We start from the raw sequence: 17,957 nt of genomic DNA, 5'->3' as shown, positions 1-17,957 counted from the left end.
AGCACCTCAGCCACAACATCAGCGTGACCAGTGGTGTCAGTAGTCACCGGTTTATGGAGTACACCAGGCAGCAGGGCAGCCAGTGTGGCAAGGAGCCAGAGCACGGACAGTCCTCCACCTGTCAAGCATAACAAGTTGCCCAGTGCCCAGCGGGAGAGGGGAAAGAAATCGGCCACCATAGCCGCTCCCAGGGGGGAGGCAGCTGCAACACCATCCAAGGTGGGGAAGGGGCACATTAAAACCGGCAAGTCTGGGAAGATCAACATGACGTACAAGACCGCCAGCAGCACCGCTTCCCAGGAGAAGACCACCAGCAGCAGCCCCGCTGCCCAGGAGAAGACCACCAGCAGCAGCCCCGCTGCCCAGGAGAAGACTGCCATTAGCAGCCCCGCTGCCCAAGACAGGACCGCCAGCAGCCCCACTGCCCAAGACAGGACCGCATGCTGCAGCCCCGCTGCCCAAGACAGGACGGCCAGCAGAACCGCTGCCCAGGACTGGACCACCAGCAGCACCGCATGCCAGGACAAGACCGCAACCAGCTGAACCGCTACCTAGGACACCGCCGCCAGCAGCACCGCAGGCCAGGACAAGACCACCACCCGCAGAACCGCTGCCCAGGACACCGCCGCCAGCAGCACCGCAGGCCAGTGAGCGCCAATGATTCCGACGCTGCTGAGGCCGCCACGGGCAGGATGAAGCACTCTGGGCACCAAGCCCCCTCCAGAACCAGTTGAGAGTTACATCCACTACCACAGTCCTTGGCAGGATGAAGCACTCTGGGCACAATGCCCCCTCCAGAACCTGTGGAGAAAGGCATATACTACCTGAGTCCTTGGCAGGATGAAGCACTCTGGGCACAACGTCCCTCTCCAGAACCTGTGGAGAAAGGCATCCACTACCTTAGTACTTGGCAGGATGAAGCACTCTGGGCACAAGACCCCCTCCAGAACCAGTGGAGAAAGGCATGCACTACGTCAGTCCTTGGCAGGATGAAGCACTCTGGGCACAAAGCCCCCTCCAGAACCAGTGGAGAAAGGCATCTACTACCTCAGTCCTTGGCAGGATGAAGCACTCTGGGCACAAAGCCCCCTCCAGAACTAGTGGAGTATCCCACCCACTACCTCAGTCCTTGGCAGGATGAAGCACTCTGGGCACAATACCCCCTCCAGAACCTGTGGAGAAAGGCATCCACTACCTGAGTCCTTGGCAGGATGAAGCTCTCTGGGCACAAAGCCCCCTCCAGAACCAGTGGAGAAAGGCATCTACTACCTCAGTCCTTGGCAGGATGAAGCACTCTGGGCACAAAGCCCACTCCAGAACCAGTGTAGTATCCCACCCACTACCTCAGTCCTTGGCAGGTTGAAGCACTCTGGCACAATGCCCCCTCCAGAACCTGTGGAGAAAGGCATCCACTACCTGAGTCCTTGGCAGGATGAAGCACTCTGGGCACAATGCCCCCTCCAGAACCTGTGGAGAAAGGCATCCACTACCTCAGTCCTTGTCAGGATTAAGCACTCTGGGCACAAAGCCCCCCTCCAGAACCAGTGGAGAGTTACATCCACTTGAGAGACTGGCTTTGCACTCCCCAGGATTGAGCAGTGGGCAACCCACCCACTGTAGAGACTTGAGAGGCTGTGGCTTTGCACTCCCCAGAATTGAACAGTGGGCAAACCACCCACTGTAGAGACTTAAGAGACTGTGGCTTTGCACTCCCCAGGATTGAACAGTGGGCAAACCACCCACTGTAGAAACTTGAGAGACTGTGGCTTTGCACTCCCCATGATTGAACAGTGGGCAACCCACCCACTAGAGACTTGAGAGACTGTGGCTTTGCACTCCCCAGGATTGAACAGTGGGCACACCACCCTCTGTAGAGACTTGAGAGACTGTGGCTTTGCACTCCCCAGGATTGAACAGTGGGCAAACGACCCACTGTAGAGACTTGAGAGACTGTGGCTTTGCACTCCTCAGGATTGAACAGTGGGCATGGAGCCCCCTCGTGGATCTGGCATCGTGCACTCAACGTGCTGAGGTGCCCCCCCTTCCCTTCCCCCTGAGGTGCCAGTTTTATTTCTATCTGATGCCCTTGCAGTGTTCTCACCATCTTGTATGGGTATTGAGTGTGGGCCTCGCCCATGCCTTTTGGGCCCAGTGATCCACGGACTATGATAGTGGAATCCCTTGGACTTGTGTTCTTGGTGTATATAATTGTATATAGTATAAATGTATATATTTGTAAATATTTTTGATTTATGTAATTGAAGATATCACAATTATTCGACTCATTTCCTTTTGTCCTTGCATTCTTCCGGGGGGGGTTGAGGGGTGTAACTGTAATGTGTCATGCTGTATTTGTGTGTGTGGTGTAGTGGATGAGGGTGGGGGTGTTGCTGATTGCGTGTGTGTGTCACTGTTTTTTACCTCCCATGGGTCATAGGTGCAGTACTCAACGTGGTCTTCGCCGCCGGCGTTCGTGCTCCTGGTAGAGGAGCAGGAAGATAAAGGCTGGGAGTATCTGAAGTTCCGGTTCCATGGCATCCTGGCTCCTCGTGGGGTGTGCAGAGGTGAGCGTTTTCCCTTCAAAGTCCTGTTTCCGCCGTGTTTTTGTTCGTGGTGAATCCGCTCCGGAAAAGGTGGCGGATTGGTGGGTTGTAATAGTGTGGGTGGTACATTGTCGTCTGCCTGTCTGTTGGCGGTTACCGCCGTGGTGTTTGTTTGGACCGCCGTGGCGGTCGGAGTGTTAAAGTGGCTGTCAATGTTGGTAGTTTCTGCCGCGGTCGTGATTCCTTTTTTTTTACCGCCGGCCTGTTGGCGGTTTTACCGCCGCTTTAACACTGACCAGCAAGGTTGTAATGACCACCTAAGACTCTTATTCTTTTTTAAATCCATATCTTGATTTGTGTATGTTGGATTTTTGTCAATTTGGTCTTGTTTGACTTAGATAAATATCACCTATTTTTCTAAACTGTTGTGGTGTTTTCACTGTATTACTGTGTGTGTTGTTACAAATACTTTACGCATTGCTTCTGGGGTTAAGCCTTCCTGCTTGTGCCAAGCTACCAAGGGGGTGAGTGGGGGTTATCCTGGTGTGTTTCTCCTTTACCCTTACTAGAGTGAGGGTCCCTGCTTGGACAGAGTGCAAACTGACTGCCAACCAGAGACCCCATTTCTAACAGACCCCATTTGTGAAATCCAGATATTTTTGACATGCTACAAGTCCAGGTTTGAGGGACATGTTATGAGACATGATTCACAGTAGTGTCGAAAAGTGTGGAGGAACAAAAATTGCCAATTGGTAAGTGAGAGACAATGACAGTCCATAGCAGACAGGTCAACAGTCGGTGGATGAAAAGTGCACATATCCTACGGTGACAACACTGTCATGATCTTTAGCCCAGAATTAAGGAGAAAACTGCCCATGTGGCATGGACTGGTGCTACTGGGTAATTTTCTGAGTAAAAGTTATTTATTTCACATCTTCATCCTCTGATGTGTGTGGTGGCTCCTGTGCCATTGGTGGTAGTGGTGGTGGTGGAGAGGTAGAGGGGGTCACACACACTTCAGTGGTTAAAGATGTGGAGTCTCAATTCCGGGCAGCTGCCATTTGTGGTACGACATATGGCAATACAGCAGCAAGGAGGAACTGCTGATTTTTTCAAAATGGCTGCAACATCCCGGTGGTAGGCAGCAGTGACTTTCCTGAGGGAGGCCACTTCACGCTTAATGGAGTCCAGCTTGTTCTCTATCATGCTGCTGCCAGTTAGGGAGGGCAGTTGTTGTGGCCTCTCCCTCATGGCAGCAGCTATGTCCACCAGACACTGCTGGACTTCATGCAGTGGGGAGTGTGTGCCTCACATGGCAGCTGTGTGTTCATTAGCTGACATGAGGCGTGTGCACACTCCCTCAAGGCTGCATACCACGGTCTCCATCCCCACCCACACCTGCTTGGCCAGCTCCCGCTGGACTCCGACCACTGTCCTCTGGAAGCTTGTCTCTGGGTCCTCAGAGTCCTGAGCTGTCTGTACTCGCAGGTAGTATAATTTGGGTGTTGGGTGGGTCATATGGGGAGGCTGCAACATTGACTGTCCTCCTTACAACTGTAGGTTGTGACTGGAGGGATTCCAGGAAATCCAGGAGAGTCTGTTGGCTGATGGTTTTCAGCTGGTCATCCAGTGCATCTGAGAACTTCAAGACAAGCAGATAATCAGGAGAGCCATCATCCTCTGCATTGAGATGATGTAAAATCAATCTTTCTATGTTGCGGCAGTTGACCTGGAACATCCTTGAATTGCTACTGGAGGCTCAGTGACAATTTACAGCCCAAAAATTGTTCTTGTACATTATGGTTCCAATTTATCAGCCCTTTGCCCCACCTGAGTGTCACGTAAAGGGAAGCTCAGGAGGTGCAATAGGCAATGTCATATTTACAAGGTGTGATGCATTCCCTTATGGTGGCTTGACACAACCTTGTGATTATGGCCCCTTCCATGCATCAATTTGGATGGGAGGGCCTTGCAATGGCTGTTGGGGTGGTCAAGCCACTCCAACACTCATTGAGTTTTTCCCTTGTCCCATTTCTAAGTGTTTTTATACACCTAATGCGGCACCAAAATCTTACACCACCCCAAGGATGGTATTACCAGGTGCAATTATGAAGTTTACTTTGATTGCTCCTCATGTTAATGTTTGTGCATGTGTGCTGCATTCCATAGCACACATGGACCTAGCAGATTGCCATTTCAGTTTCTGATTGTGTTGGATGCTGGAAGGTGCTCCTCCTACACAAATATGGTCTACCCCTCAAAACAGCCAAACTTGCACTATGGTGCAAGGGATGCAGCATTGTGGCAGGGCAGCTAATTTACCACTGTCACAGGGGTGGACCCAGGGATGTCCTGCATGGGTATCATTTATTGATGTGGACAGCATTTTGTACACGGCAGTGCCTGAGGCCACCAAATTGTGGACATAGCCAGTTGACTTATTTTCAACTTTGATCAGGGCCTTTAGCTAGTTTGATGGAGATATTGCAGCTAGTTGTACTAGTGCACACATGGACCCTCATTACAAGTCTGGCAGTCCTGTGACCCCCAGATTGCCATTGGCAATATGACCATGGTCAACAGTGCAGGTGGAACTGGCACATTTTGACTGTGAAGAAAGGGCCAATGGCCTGGCAGTGGCACGTTTGCCGCCAGCTTACTGACTGGCAAAGCCACCTGTCTTGTGACACCAGCCCATCATTACAATCAGCGCTACCCTCCAGATTATGATCCCACTTTTCCACTAGGTTTTGCACAGCGGTCAAACCGCCAGACACAGGTTGGTGATAATGTGGTTTGATGTGCCCTTGGGTGCCCCTGCACTGCCCATGCACCTGGCAGGGGCTCCCATGCCCAGGCCCTTTGCGCTTTCCACTGCCTGATTTGCAGTGACAATTGCAGTGTGTGCTGTCACACCCAATGAACCCCAAGATAGGCGCTGGCTCGATTTGATCCAGCAACAATGTTGTGGTAACTTCCCCACAGAGCTGACATGAGGAGACAGATTCCCACCCGCCAACCCAGCGTGAAATGTGTAATGCCAACCGCGGAGGGAACTCTGCACTGGCAGTCTTACCAACACCAGCCTTTCCCATGCGCCATCCCCCACCCTTCATTGTGATAATGTGCACCATGATGTTCACAGACTTACACCATATGTTGTGTTTGTTTGATTGTTTCCCCATTCCTATGTGGCTCACATGGTTGTGACAGGGTTGTTGTATGTTCAGCCTGTATGTGTTGTGTTCTACAGATTGCAATCAGTAGTGCAAATTTTTCCCTAGTGGCACAGTTCTGATCAGAGTCAATATGTGTGGCTCAACACTGCGCCTGGGTAGTTACACAGGGTAGTGCCATGTTTACTGTGATACGGGCCCACCCAAAAATTCACCCAGCAGCTGCACAGATTAGTTATCCCTGAACCCAGACAGACATTGTTGATAAAGAAGCAGATGCCTTGTGGGGATGTCTTGTTTATGTGCGGGGTGGTGTTCCTTCCTGCACATGTATAAGTAATGTGAGCTAAGGTGCCATTTTAATGTGTGCTGTAAGATGCAGTACACATGTGTTTCGGCAATTGGACATGGCAGTAGCGAAGTGTTTCTGCAAGAGACATCACCATGACGTAACCCCAGGAATGGTGTTTACTTTCTTCATCATCTCTAATGTCTCAGTTGTGTAAGTAGGGTAGGTTTGACTATATGCAAGGGGTGTTGTGATGACACAGCCACAGGCACAGTAATTAGACGTGCCTTCCATCTAGTGTGCTGCATATGTACATGTTGGTATATAGCCCTGGTGATTAATGTACGTCCAGGTTGTGTATATGTCGTGGTGCTTGGCACAACTAAGGTGTGTGTACATGTGTTGCTTATGTTTGAATAATGCAACTTGATTCATAGGCAATGTGTCCTGCTGCACTCCTTTAGCATGCATTGTGTGTGTCCTATGTGCCTCCCCCTTCTGGCATTAGTAAAATTAACAGTTATTTCCCCCATGCAACTTACCCTGCATTTGTGGTGGTTGTTGGAAGTCTGTGCTGCCCTGTCCTTGTACTCCTGTGACCAGCTCTTCCGGAATGACCGCTGCAACCATCTCATCCAGGTCCTCCTATGGTGCAGGACTTCCACCTCCAGTTTGCGGTGCTGCCTTTCTGTTCATGTCTATTTTCTCATTAGTTCTATCCTTACAATCATGCCAGCGTATTTTGCACTCTAAAGTTGACGCAAAAGCGTTGTTAAAATGGGGCAAATACATTTGCAACATGTTTACGTGCCTCAAAACGGGTTAGAGTCAGTTTTGCAGCATTAACTTCAGTTTGTCTTATGACAGGGCACAAGGGTTTATGCCAATTGTTTTTACTCTAATCATTTCTTAGCACCATCATGCATCATAGTATAAATATGACGCACGGATGGCGCTGAGAAATGGCACAAGCCTGTGCTAAACTTTTTGACACTAGACTGCGTTTGCGCAGTTTTTCTTCAAAAAGTATAAATATGGGCCATGGTGTATGTATTGACGTATTCTTTAGCAGACAGTTTGTTGAAGATACTGTTGCCCTGCTGGTGGTGCCTTCCATATTCTTTTGTATATTTGGAAGAAGACAAAGGACTGGAATTTTAGGGCAATTGCACTTAAAGTATTGGTACTCTTCCCACCAAATATGGCCCTGATCTTTTTAATCACTTAACATCTCCCAATATACCTTATTTTCTTGATCTATTGTGTCTTTGCTTGATTTCTTGTAGCAAGATTTATCCTGGAGTTGTCTGTAACCGTCCCTGAGATATTTATCATGGTAAAGAACAACTGTGTTCCCACTCTTATCTGATTGTCAAATGACCAAATTCTTTGGTTTTATGCTCATATATGTTTTACCAGCTCCGATGTGAGAATTGCCCCTTTTTTAGTCTTTTTGCCTCAGTACGCTATGGGCCTGATTATGAGCTTAGGTGGTGTTTACTGCACCATCTAAATAACGATACCCCAAGGTATGTTATTTGTCGGATGCGATAAATAGCTTCTATTACAAGTTGATGGAGAATAGCATGCTCATTTTGGTGTGAATCTGCATGATTCGGTTACTACCGCATGATGTCTGTCATCTTCCAGGATTATGGGAGGTGATTTTGTTTTTTTGGTGTGATATATATATATATATATATATATGTATATTCACAGACACCAAAAACCAAAATTTGGGTGCACTATATATATATATAGTGCACCCAAAACCTGTTGCAGTTCATTCTTAAATCACCGTCTTTATTCCAAAACCCAACTAATGTGATGCATTCTGGCCGAGAATCAGCCTTTTTCCACATATGCGGGCGTACTACTCTGTTCGCTATTTAAACAATCAAACAAAACACATAGGCCCTCATTATGACATTCGCAGTAAAAGCCGATTACCGCTGTGCAGAAGACCGCCACCACACCGCCGCAGCCGTGGAATTCCGCCACAGCTATTATGACCCACAGCTCGGAATCCGCCAAAATTCAGACACCCACACAAGTCTGCCACACCAAAGGTCAGTGATAAACTGGCTATAACAAAACCAACACCGTCACGCCAACAGAAATACGCCCACACTATCATGACCCACAAATTCATGTGGCGGTCTTTCAAGCGTGGTATTCCATTGGCGGTACACTCCACTGTGCTCAAATTCACACACATGTACAAAATACAGCCACATTGGACAATTCCAAATACACACACCTGATACACATACACACACCACTCCCACACATCCAATACAATATAAAACACACACCCCCATCACCCACAAACCCTTCCGACAACAAATCATGAACGAAAGCCAGAGAAAGACACCACCAGCAACAACACTAGCATCCACAGGCACAAAACACCATCACCCACATAACTTCCACGCACCTCACACAACACCCCACTACATATCAGCACACTTATCACCCCACACACCACCCCACACATCACCTACACCATCCCATGGCACGGCAAAGACACCACAGGTTCTCGGAGGAGGAGCTCAGGGTCATGGTGGAGGAAGTCGTCCGGGTAGAGCCACAGCTATTCGGATCACAGGTGCAGCACACCTCCATTGCAAGGAAGATGGAGCTATGGCAAAGAATAGTGGACAGGGTCAACGCAGTGGGACAGCACCCAAAAAATTGGGAGGACATCAGGAAGAGGTGGAACGACCTACGGGGAAGGTGCGTTCCGTGGTCTCCAGACCCCACCTGGCGGTTCAGCAGACTGGCGACCGACCCCCACCTCCTCCCCCACAACTAACAACATGGGAGGAGCAGGTCTTGGCGATTCTGCATCCTGAGGGCCACGCAGGAGTAGGTGGAGGAATGGACTCTGGTAAGTCAAAGCTTTACTATTACATCCCCCACCCTACTTGCATGCTATCACACACCCCCACCCTCGCCCTCACCCCATCACTCCTACTCCTCACAAATGTCCCAACATCACAAACCACACATCCCAACACCAAGCCCTGCATGCAACACCAGAGCATGGACACCCATCACTAAAGCATGCCCACTGCACATACCCATACACCCCCCTAAACCATCATCACACAAGGTCCCACACAGGAATGCTGGCACTGGAGTACACGGTCACCCACCCATTGCACACCATGACACACACAGATGCAATAATCATGCCTTTATACCCCTGCAGGACCCCTACCCAACGTTACCGTACAGGAGGGTCCACACATGTCCACACCACCAACAGAAGAGGCCCACAGTGATGACGCCACCTCTGTCCAACTGGATCTAGATGACCAGACCGGCCCATCGGGGACCTCGGGACAGTCGGTTCCTCACACCCAGTCACAGGCCACTACAGAGCTTCCCCCCTCTGTAAACACCAGCACAGCATCCACCTAGCGGGCCCATACCTCCGTCCCCAGGACACGTCACTCAGCAGCTTTAACACCCTTAAAGCCACATGGTCCACCACTACAGGGATCCCAGGCTAACCCACCACCCCAACAACAACAGGGACCTGGGGGCAGTGGTAGTGGGCACACGGTCAAGGGGACGGAGGCCAAGGAACACAGGGGGACTGGGAGGGCTGCTGTGTGACAGGGGGCAGACAGGCCCAGGGAACCCACTCTCCACAAGGCCCTCTCCTCCATCATGGGAACCTACCACCACTCCCAGGAGACGTTGGCAACGGTACTGGCCAAGTTTCAGGAGACCCAGCGCCTGCAGGAGGAACAGTATATGGGCTTCAGGGAGGAACTCAGAACCATCAATTCCACCCTGGGCACCATCGTAGGGGTGCTGAAGGAAGTACTCAACACCAGGAGGGACACTGTGGCACTACAAGAGGCCCCTGACACTAGCCTGGACGATGAACTGCCCACCACCTCCGCCGGCGCTAGTGGACAGGAGGCACCGCCACAGGACCACCACACAAGCACCCCACCCCCAGCAGAGGGAGAACCACCTCGCAAACGGTCCCTGAGATCCAGGAACAAGACAGAGAACGATGCCAAGACCTCCCCACCAAGAAATGAGACCACCCTGATTGTCATCCTACTGTCCCACTTTGTCACCCTGTCCATACTTAAACTGCCCCAGCTCCACTTCCTATGCCCATTTGGGCAATGCACCTGCAAGACTAATAGACTGGACTCTGCCATGGACATTCCTCCTCCATCACCCCTCACCATTTTGCTACCTCCTCCAATTTTGAGCACTAAAATAAACACCCTTAAAGCACAAAACAATCTTGAGTCAGTCTGTGATTTCGGAATACTGTATTAGTAATAACTGTGGCAAAAAGCTCTTTCATTTGTAATGTCAACATACCTATGTCTCACAGCTCTAGTCCATGAGGAATCAAAGCAGATGTCACACAGTGGGACCCACATCTGTGAAATCGTAAAGGAAAGTGACAACTCAGTGACCATATACTGGGTGAAAAAGACAGACAGTAGAGAGGCAGTAGTGTTTAAGTACATGTAGTAGGCAGGTTTGTATCCTTACCTGTGTTTCACTGGAAATATTGCTGGATCACTGAGTCCTTGTTGTCCATGTCTTCTTCCTCTGCTTCCTCGTCTTCACTGTCAACAGGCTCCACAGCTACAACAACACCGCCATATGGACCATCCTCCTGCAGAAAGGGCACCTGTCGTCACAAAGCCAAGTTGTGAATCATACAGCAGGCCACGATGATCTGGCACACCTTTTTTGGTGAGTAGAATAGGGATCCACCTGTCATATGGAGGCACCTGAACCTGGCCTTCAGGAGGCTGAAGGTCCGCTCGATCACCCTCCTAGTTCACCCATGGGCCTCATTGTAGCGTTCCTCTGCCCTTGTCCTGGGATTCCTCACTGGGGTCAGTAGCCATGACAGGTTGGGGTAACCAGAGTCACCTGCAAATGGCGAGGGACAACTGTTAGACACACACTAACCTGGAGGGATATCCCCAGACCCAGACAACCATTCCCACTGACTTGCTTCCAGGTGCTCACCTAGTAGCCACACACGGTGCCTCTGGAGTTGACCCATCACATAAGGGATGCTGCTATTCCGCAGGATGTAAGTGTCATGCACTGAGCCAGGGAACATGGCATTCACATGGGAGATGTACTGGTCTGCCAAACATACCATCTGTACATTCATCGAATGATAACTCTTCCGGTTTCTGTACACCTGTTCACTCCTGTGGGCGGGGACCAAAGCCACATGGGTCCCACCAATGGCACCTATGATGTTGGGGATATGTCCCAGGGCATAGAAATCACCTTTCACTGTAGGCAAATCCTCCATCTGAGGGAAAACGATGTAGCTCCACATGTGTTTCAGCAGGGCAGACAACACTCTGGACAACACGTTGGAAAACGTAGGCTGGGACATCCCTGATGCTATGGCCACTGTTGTTTGAAATTACCCACTTGCAAGGAAATGGAGCACTGACAGCACCTGCACTTGAGGGGGGATTCCTGTGGGATGGCGGATAGCTGACATCAGGTCTGGCTCCAACTGGGTACACAGTTCCTGGATTGTGGCACGGTCAAGCCTGTATGTGATTATAACATGTCTTTCCTCCATTGTCGACAGGTCCACCAACAGTCGGTACACCGGAGGATGCCCCCATCTCCTCACATGTCCCAGCGGACGGTGCCTTTGAAGGACAACAGCGAGCACAGAGTCAAACAACTCAGAGGTACGTACCCACAGCTTACACAGAACACCATTCATACTCAAAAAGTGGCCTGTATGTGTGTTGAGTCTAGGCCTAGGTATGTGTGACGCAGTTGAAAATGAAGCCATGTGGGCCCCTGAAATGGCGGCTGCCTGACCTCTAAAGTGGGACAATGGGATGTGAGGTAACTGTGCTGGCGTTGTACACCGTTGCGGTAGGCGGTCGAAGAGCGTGGCGCAATGCTGCATTGGTTATCATTGGACCCTATGGGTCCCAGGAGCCAATGACGATGTACGCCGGCGGTGACGGTACGCACTGCCATGGATGTGACCACCATTTTCTATCTGTTCAATCACTCGATACCTGATCTTCGACAGGAGAGGACCTACACTGCAAGTGCTTCTGTGACCTCGGTCTGGAAGAGACAATGGCTCGAGTGTCTGGGAAAAGGGACCCTGCCTTCACATCGGAGGAGTTGGAGAAACTCGTGGACGGGTTCATCCCCCAGTACATGCTACTCTACGGCCCTACAGACAAACAGGTAAGTACACTGGGAGCATGATGTATGGGCTATGCCTGTGTGGAGAGGGGTGGTTGTAAGAAGGAAGGGGGGAGAGTGCGGCGTGCATGAAACAACGGTGAGTGCATGTGCCACATGGCAAGGGTAGGGATGGGGGCCAATCACTTTGACGGTGCAGTTGGTAATAACTTTCTCTTTCCCCTGTACAAATCATGTAGGTCAGCGCCCACCATAAAAAACATATTTGGCGTGCCATCACCAAGGACGTCCGGACCCTGGGGGTCTACCACAGACGGAGCACCCACTGCTGGAAAAGATGGGAGGACATTTGCCGCTGGAGCAAGAAGACGGCGGAGGCTCAGCTGGGGATGGCCTCCCAACGTGGGAGGGGTGCCCGTTGCACCATGACCCCCCTGACGTTCAGCATCCTGGCGGTGGCATACCCGGAGTTGGATGGGCGCTTGAGGGCATTACAGCAGCCACAAGGGGGTGAGTACACTCGCATTCTGCTGACTTTGCGTGCAGTGGTGGGGTCTGGGTGGGGGAGGTGGGATGTGGGTTTCCTAGGCCAGGGCGAGTTCCGTAGGCAAGGTCCCTCCGTAAGGCAGGCCATGTGGCACCCCACCCCACCTCTGTAGAGTGCCAACTACACCTAGTCATGCCCCTGTGTCATCTATGTGTGCAGATGTCGTCCATAGTATGTGTAGGCCATTTCCCAGGAATTGAACAGTGGAGCCCAAGAGCGCGGCGTAGAGCAGGGGGCTTCTGTGTCTGTCGTGTCCGCCAACGGTAAAGGTAATGCATGCACTCAACATGTCTTTCTTCTGTCGTCCCCCCCCCTTTTTGTGGTCTCCCTGTTCTTGTGTGCATTAGCATCATCAGGCGGAGGAGCAGTGGCGCAGGAGCACCAGGGGGCTGCATCCCACATGGCCATGGAGGGCCACACTACGGAATCTGACTTCACCAGTGGGACGGAGGGTGAGGGGAGCTCCACGGCGGGGACAGGAGCTGAGACCAGTGAGACGGACTCGTCCTCTGATGGGAGCTCCCTTGTGGTGGCAGCAACATCTGTGCCACCCCCATCTACAGGTACAGCCGCCACCCCCCCTTCCAGCACCGCCCTCCCAGCAGCTCCTCAGCCTTCGCCCCGTGCCCGCTCACCCGGGACGGTGGGCATCACCTTCGCCCCAGGCACTCAGGCCCTGCTCCAGTCACCCCTGCTGCCTTCAGTGAGGAGGCCATTGACCTCCTCAGGTCCCTCACTGTTGGGCAGTCTACCATTTTGAATGCCATCCAGGGTGTAGAAAGGCAGTTGCAACAAACAAATTTATTCCTGGAGGGCATTCATTCTGGTCAGGCGGCCCTTCGCAGTTGCAACAAACAAATGCATTCCTGGAGGGCATTCATTCTGGTCAGGCGGACCTTCAGCAAGCTTTTCAGACTCTGGCTTCAGCACTGATGGCAGCCATTGTCCCTGTGTCTAGCCTCCCCCCTCCAACTTCCTCCACCCTGACCCAATCCCCTGTACCTCAGCCTATCCCAAGCACACCTACAGACCAGCATGCACACACCTCAACACACAAGGGAAGCTCAGGCAAACATAAGCACCACACATCCCACAGGCACTCACGCAAGCATCACACACATGCAGACATAGCAACATCCACTGCCTCCACTGTGTCCCCCTCCTCCCCCTCCTCCCTCCCAATCTCGTCTACACTCACACCTGCATGCACTACCTCTACAGCCACTACGTCCCTCTCCAGCACACCCACCACCACCCCCGCTCACGTGCAGTCACCACTCCCACTACCATTCACACGTTCCCTGTGTCCTCTCCCAGTGTGTCTGTGACGCCCCTCCAAAGATACACAAACGCAGGCACACACCCACCCAACAGCCATCCACCTCACGACAGCCTCCAGCGCATGCACCTTCACCCAAAGTCAGCAAACGAAAACCTCCTAGAACCACAACCTCTTCCTCCACTCCCAAACCCCCTCCAGCTACCCGTCCCAGTGTGACCAAAAAACGTTTCCTGTCCAACCTTGACCTCTTTCACACACCTCCCCCAACCCGTCCGTCTCATAGGTCCTGAACTAGCACCTCAGCCACAACATCTCCGGGACCAGTGGTGCCTGTAGTCACCGGAATCTGGAGTGCACCGGCCACCAGGGCAGCCAGTGTGGCACGGAGCCACAGCACAGACAGTCCCCCACCTGTGAGGCATCAGAAGTTGGCCAGTGCCCGGCAGGAGAGGGGGAAGACTCCAGCCACCAAAGCTGCTCCCAGAGGTCCCGGTGGGAGTGTGGAACCAGCTGTGACACCTTCCATGGTGGGGCAGGGCCACAAGAAACCCGGCAAGTCTGGGAAGAGCAGCACAGCGGAGAAGACTGCCATCATCCCTGCTGCCCAGGAGCCCACCGCCAGCACCAGCCCAGCTGCCCAGGAGGCCACCACCAGCACCAGCTGCCCAGGAGGCCACCGCCAGCACCAGCCCGAAGGACCGCCAGCAAAAGCCCCGCTGGGCCATGAAGGACCGCCAGCAAAAGCCCTGCTGGGCCATGAAGGACCGCCAGCAGCTGAGTCCCTGCAATGGAGACCACCGCCTCAAGCACCGCTGAACAGGGCACCGCCACCTCAAGCACCGCTGAACAGGCACCGCCGTCTCAAGCACCGCTGAACAGGGCACTGCCGTCTCAAGCACCGCTGAACAAGGCACTGCCGTCTCAAGCACCGCTGGTCCATGAGCATCAAGGGCACTGACGCTACTGAGTCCGTCACGGGGAGAATGAAGCACTCTGGGCACCATGCCCCCTCCAGAACCAGTGGAGAATCACATCCACTACCTCTGTCCTTGGCAGGATGAAGCACTCTGGGCACAAGACCCCCTCCAGAACCAGTAGAGAAAGGCATCCACTACCTCAGTCCTTGGCAGGATGAAGCACTCTGGGCACAAGGCCCCCTCCAGAACCAGTGGAGAAAGGCATCCACTAATGCTGTCCTTGGCAGGATGAAGCACTCTGGGCACAAGGCCCCCTCCAGAACCAGTGGAGAATCACATCTGTCCTTGGCAGGATGAAGCACTCTTGGCACAAGGCCCCCTCCAGAACCAGTGGAGAAAGGCATCCACTACCTCAGTCCTTGGCAGGATGAAGCACTCTGGGCACAAGGCCCCCTCCAGAACCAGTGGAGAATCACATCCACTAACGCTGTCCTTGACAGGATGAAGCACTCTGGGCACAAGGCCCCCTCCAGAACCAGTGGAGAAAGGCATCCACTACCTCAGTCCTTGGCAGGATGAAGCACGCTGGGCACAAGGCCCCCTCCAGAACCAGTGGAGAATCACATCCACTACCTCTGTCCTTGGCAAGATGAAGCACTCTGGGCACAAGACCCCCTCCAGAACCAGTGGAGAAAGGCATCCACTACCTCAGTCCTTAGGAGGATGAAGCACACTGGGCACCATGCCCCCTCCAGAACCAGCGGAGACTGTTATCCACTTGAGAGACTGTGGCTTTGCACTCCCCAGGATGGAACAGTGGGCAACCCACCCACTCTAGAGACTTGAGAGACTGTGGCTTTGCACTCCCCAGGATGGAACAGTGGGCAACCCACCCACTGTAGAGACTTGAGAGACTGTGGCTTTGCACTCCCCAGGATGGAACAGTGGGCAAACCACCCACTGTAGAGACTTCTGTAGAGACTTGAGAGACTGTGGCTTTGCACTCCCCAGGATGGAACATTGGACAAACCACCCGTTGTATAGACTTGAGAGACTGTGGCTTTGCACTCCCCAGGATGGAACATTGGGCAAGCCACCCATTGTAGAGACTTGAGAGACTGTGGCTTTGCATTCCCCAGGATGGAACAGTGGGCAACCCACCCACTGTATAGACTTGGGAGACTGTGGCTTTGCACTCCCCAGGATAATGCAGTGGGCAACCCACCCACTGTAGAGACTTGAGAGGCTGTGGCTTTGCACTCCCCAGGATGGAACAGTGAGCATGTGGCCCCCTCATGGATTTGGCGTCATGCACTCAACCAGCTGAGGTGACCCCCTTTTCCCTCACCGTGAGGTGCCTGTTTAGTTGCTCTCTGATGCCCCTGCAGTGTTCTCTCCATCATGGTCGGGGATCTTGAGTGGGCTTCACCCATACTGTGTGGGCCCTGTGTTCCACTGACTTAATTGGAGCACTACCTGGACTACTATGCTTGGTATATATTTTGTAAATGGTGTATATTTATATTTCTGCCTACTTGATTTTAATATATTACAATGGTTACACTCATTTTCTATTGTCTTTGCATTCTTCCGGGAGGTTTGGGGGGTGTAACTGTGATGTATTAATATGCCTTAGTGTGTGTGTTGTAGTGGGTGTGGTTGGGGGTGTTGCGTGTGTGTGTGTCCCTGTTTTTTGCCTCCCCCCCCCCTGTGTCGTAGGTGTAGTACTCACCGTGGTCTTCGCCGCCAGCGTTCGTGCTCCTGGTAGAGGAGCAGGAAGACTATCGCAGGAAAAATTTGGAGTTCCGGGTCCATGGTGTCCTCGTTCCTCGTGAGGTGTGTAGAGGTGAGCATTTTCCCTTCGGAATTCCTGTTTCCACCATGTTTTTATCTGCGGTGAATCCGCTGCAGAAAAGGTGGCGGATTGGCCTGTCATAATAGTGTGGGCGGTACATTGTCTCCCGCCTGTCTGTTGGCGGTGACCGCCACGCTGTTTGTTTGTACCGCTGTGGCGGTCGGAGTGTTAAAGTGGCTGTCTTTGTTGGCGGTTTCCGCCACGGTCGTAATTGCAAATCTTTTACCGCTGGCCTGTTGGCGGTCCTACCGCCACTTTAACACCGTCCGCCAGGGTTGTAATGACCACCATAATGCATAGACATCAAGTTACACTATCACTAAAATGATTTTCTGCAGCAATGCAATTTTTTTTAACAGATAACTATTATTTACCTACTGTTACACTATACAAGTGAAATAATCCAGTGACAACACGTTAATTTTTTAAATGGCAAAGACTTACGGTTTAAATACCATAGACAAGTATCGGGTCTTTCCCTTCAAACCAACACTGGTACTCCTTCGGCCATACACCTCCACAATGTTACATAGCAAATATCAAAACAGGTCAATCAGCATAATTGTAAAACTCATTACTGTGCTGTAATAAAGTGCGCCCATAACATTAACTTCACTGATAAAAGGTCAGAGAGGTTAAAACATAGCAATAAATTCATAGCATTAAACAACTGCAGTTTGTTCTTAAATCTCCTTGTGCTGTCTTGCCCCAATGCCATCAATCATTAAATGTAATGTCTGGATATAATGTGTCCCAATGTGTGTGTGTTTATATATATATATATATATATATATATATATATATTTATCTTTGTCACTTCATTTGTCCAAAAGAGGATTCTGACACAACAGAGTTAAACTTTTTTTCTTTATTGCAATTGCTGCTAAATAGACATAAATTACATACACACAATTTTATTTTTAAGTAAGGTAACTAAACTTTATTTAAAATGTATTCGTTTTGCTTAAATTAATTGATAAATAGTTAAAGTAAATAGGACAAATAAATAATATTACGTGGATTAATACTATCATGTCAAAACCTGTGACTTAATATATGCATACATGTCCAAGATAAGGTAGCGTTAAGGGGCAACCAGGGGAGTTCTAAGGTTGAGGGAAGGGACTTGTTTAGTGTTAGTAAGGAGTTTTTA

The sequence above is a fragment of the Pleurodeles waltl genome, chromosome 4_2 (assembly GCF_031143425.1).
Source record: "Pleurodeles waltl isolate 20211129_DDA chromosome 4_2, aPleWal1.hap1.20221129, whole genome shotgun sequence".
Classification (NCBI taxonomy): Eukaryota; Metazoa; Chordata; class Amphibia; order Caudata; family Salamandridae; genus Pleurodeles; species Pleurodeles waltl.
The sequence above is the reverse complement of the archived record's forward strand: the minus strand, read 5'-3'. Positions refer to the sequence as shown.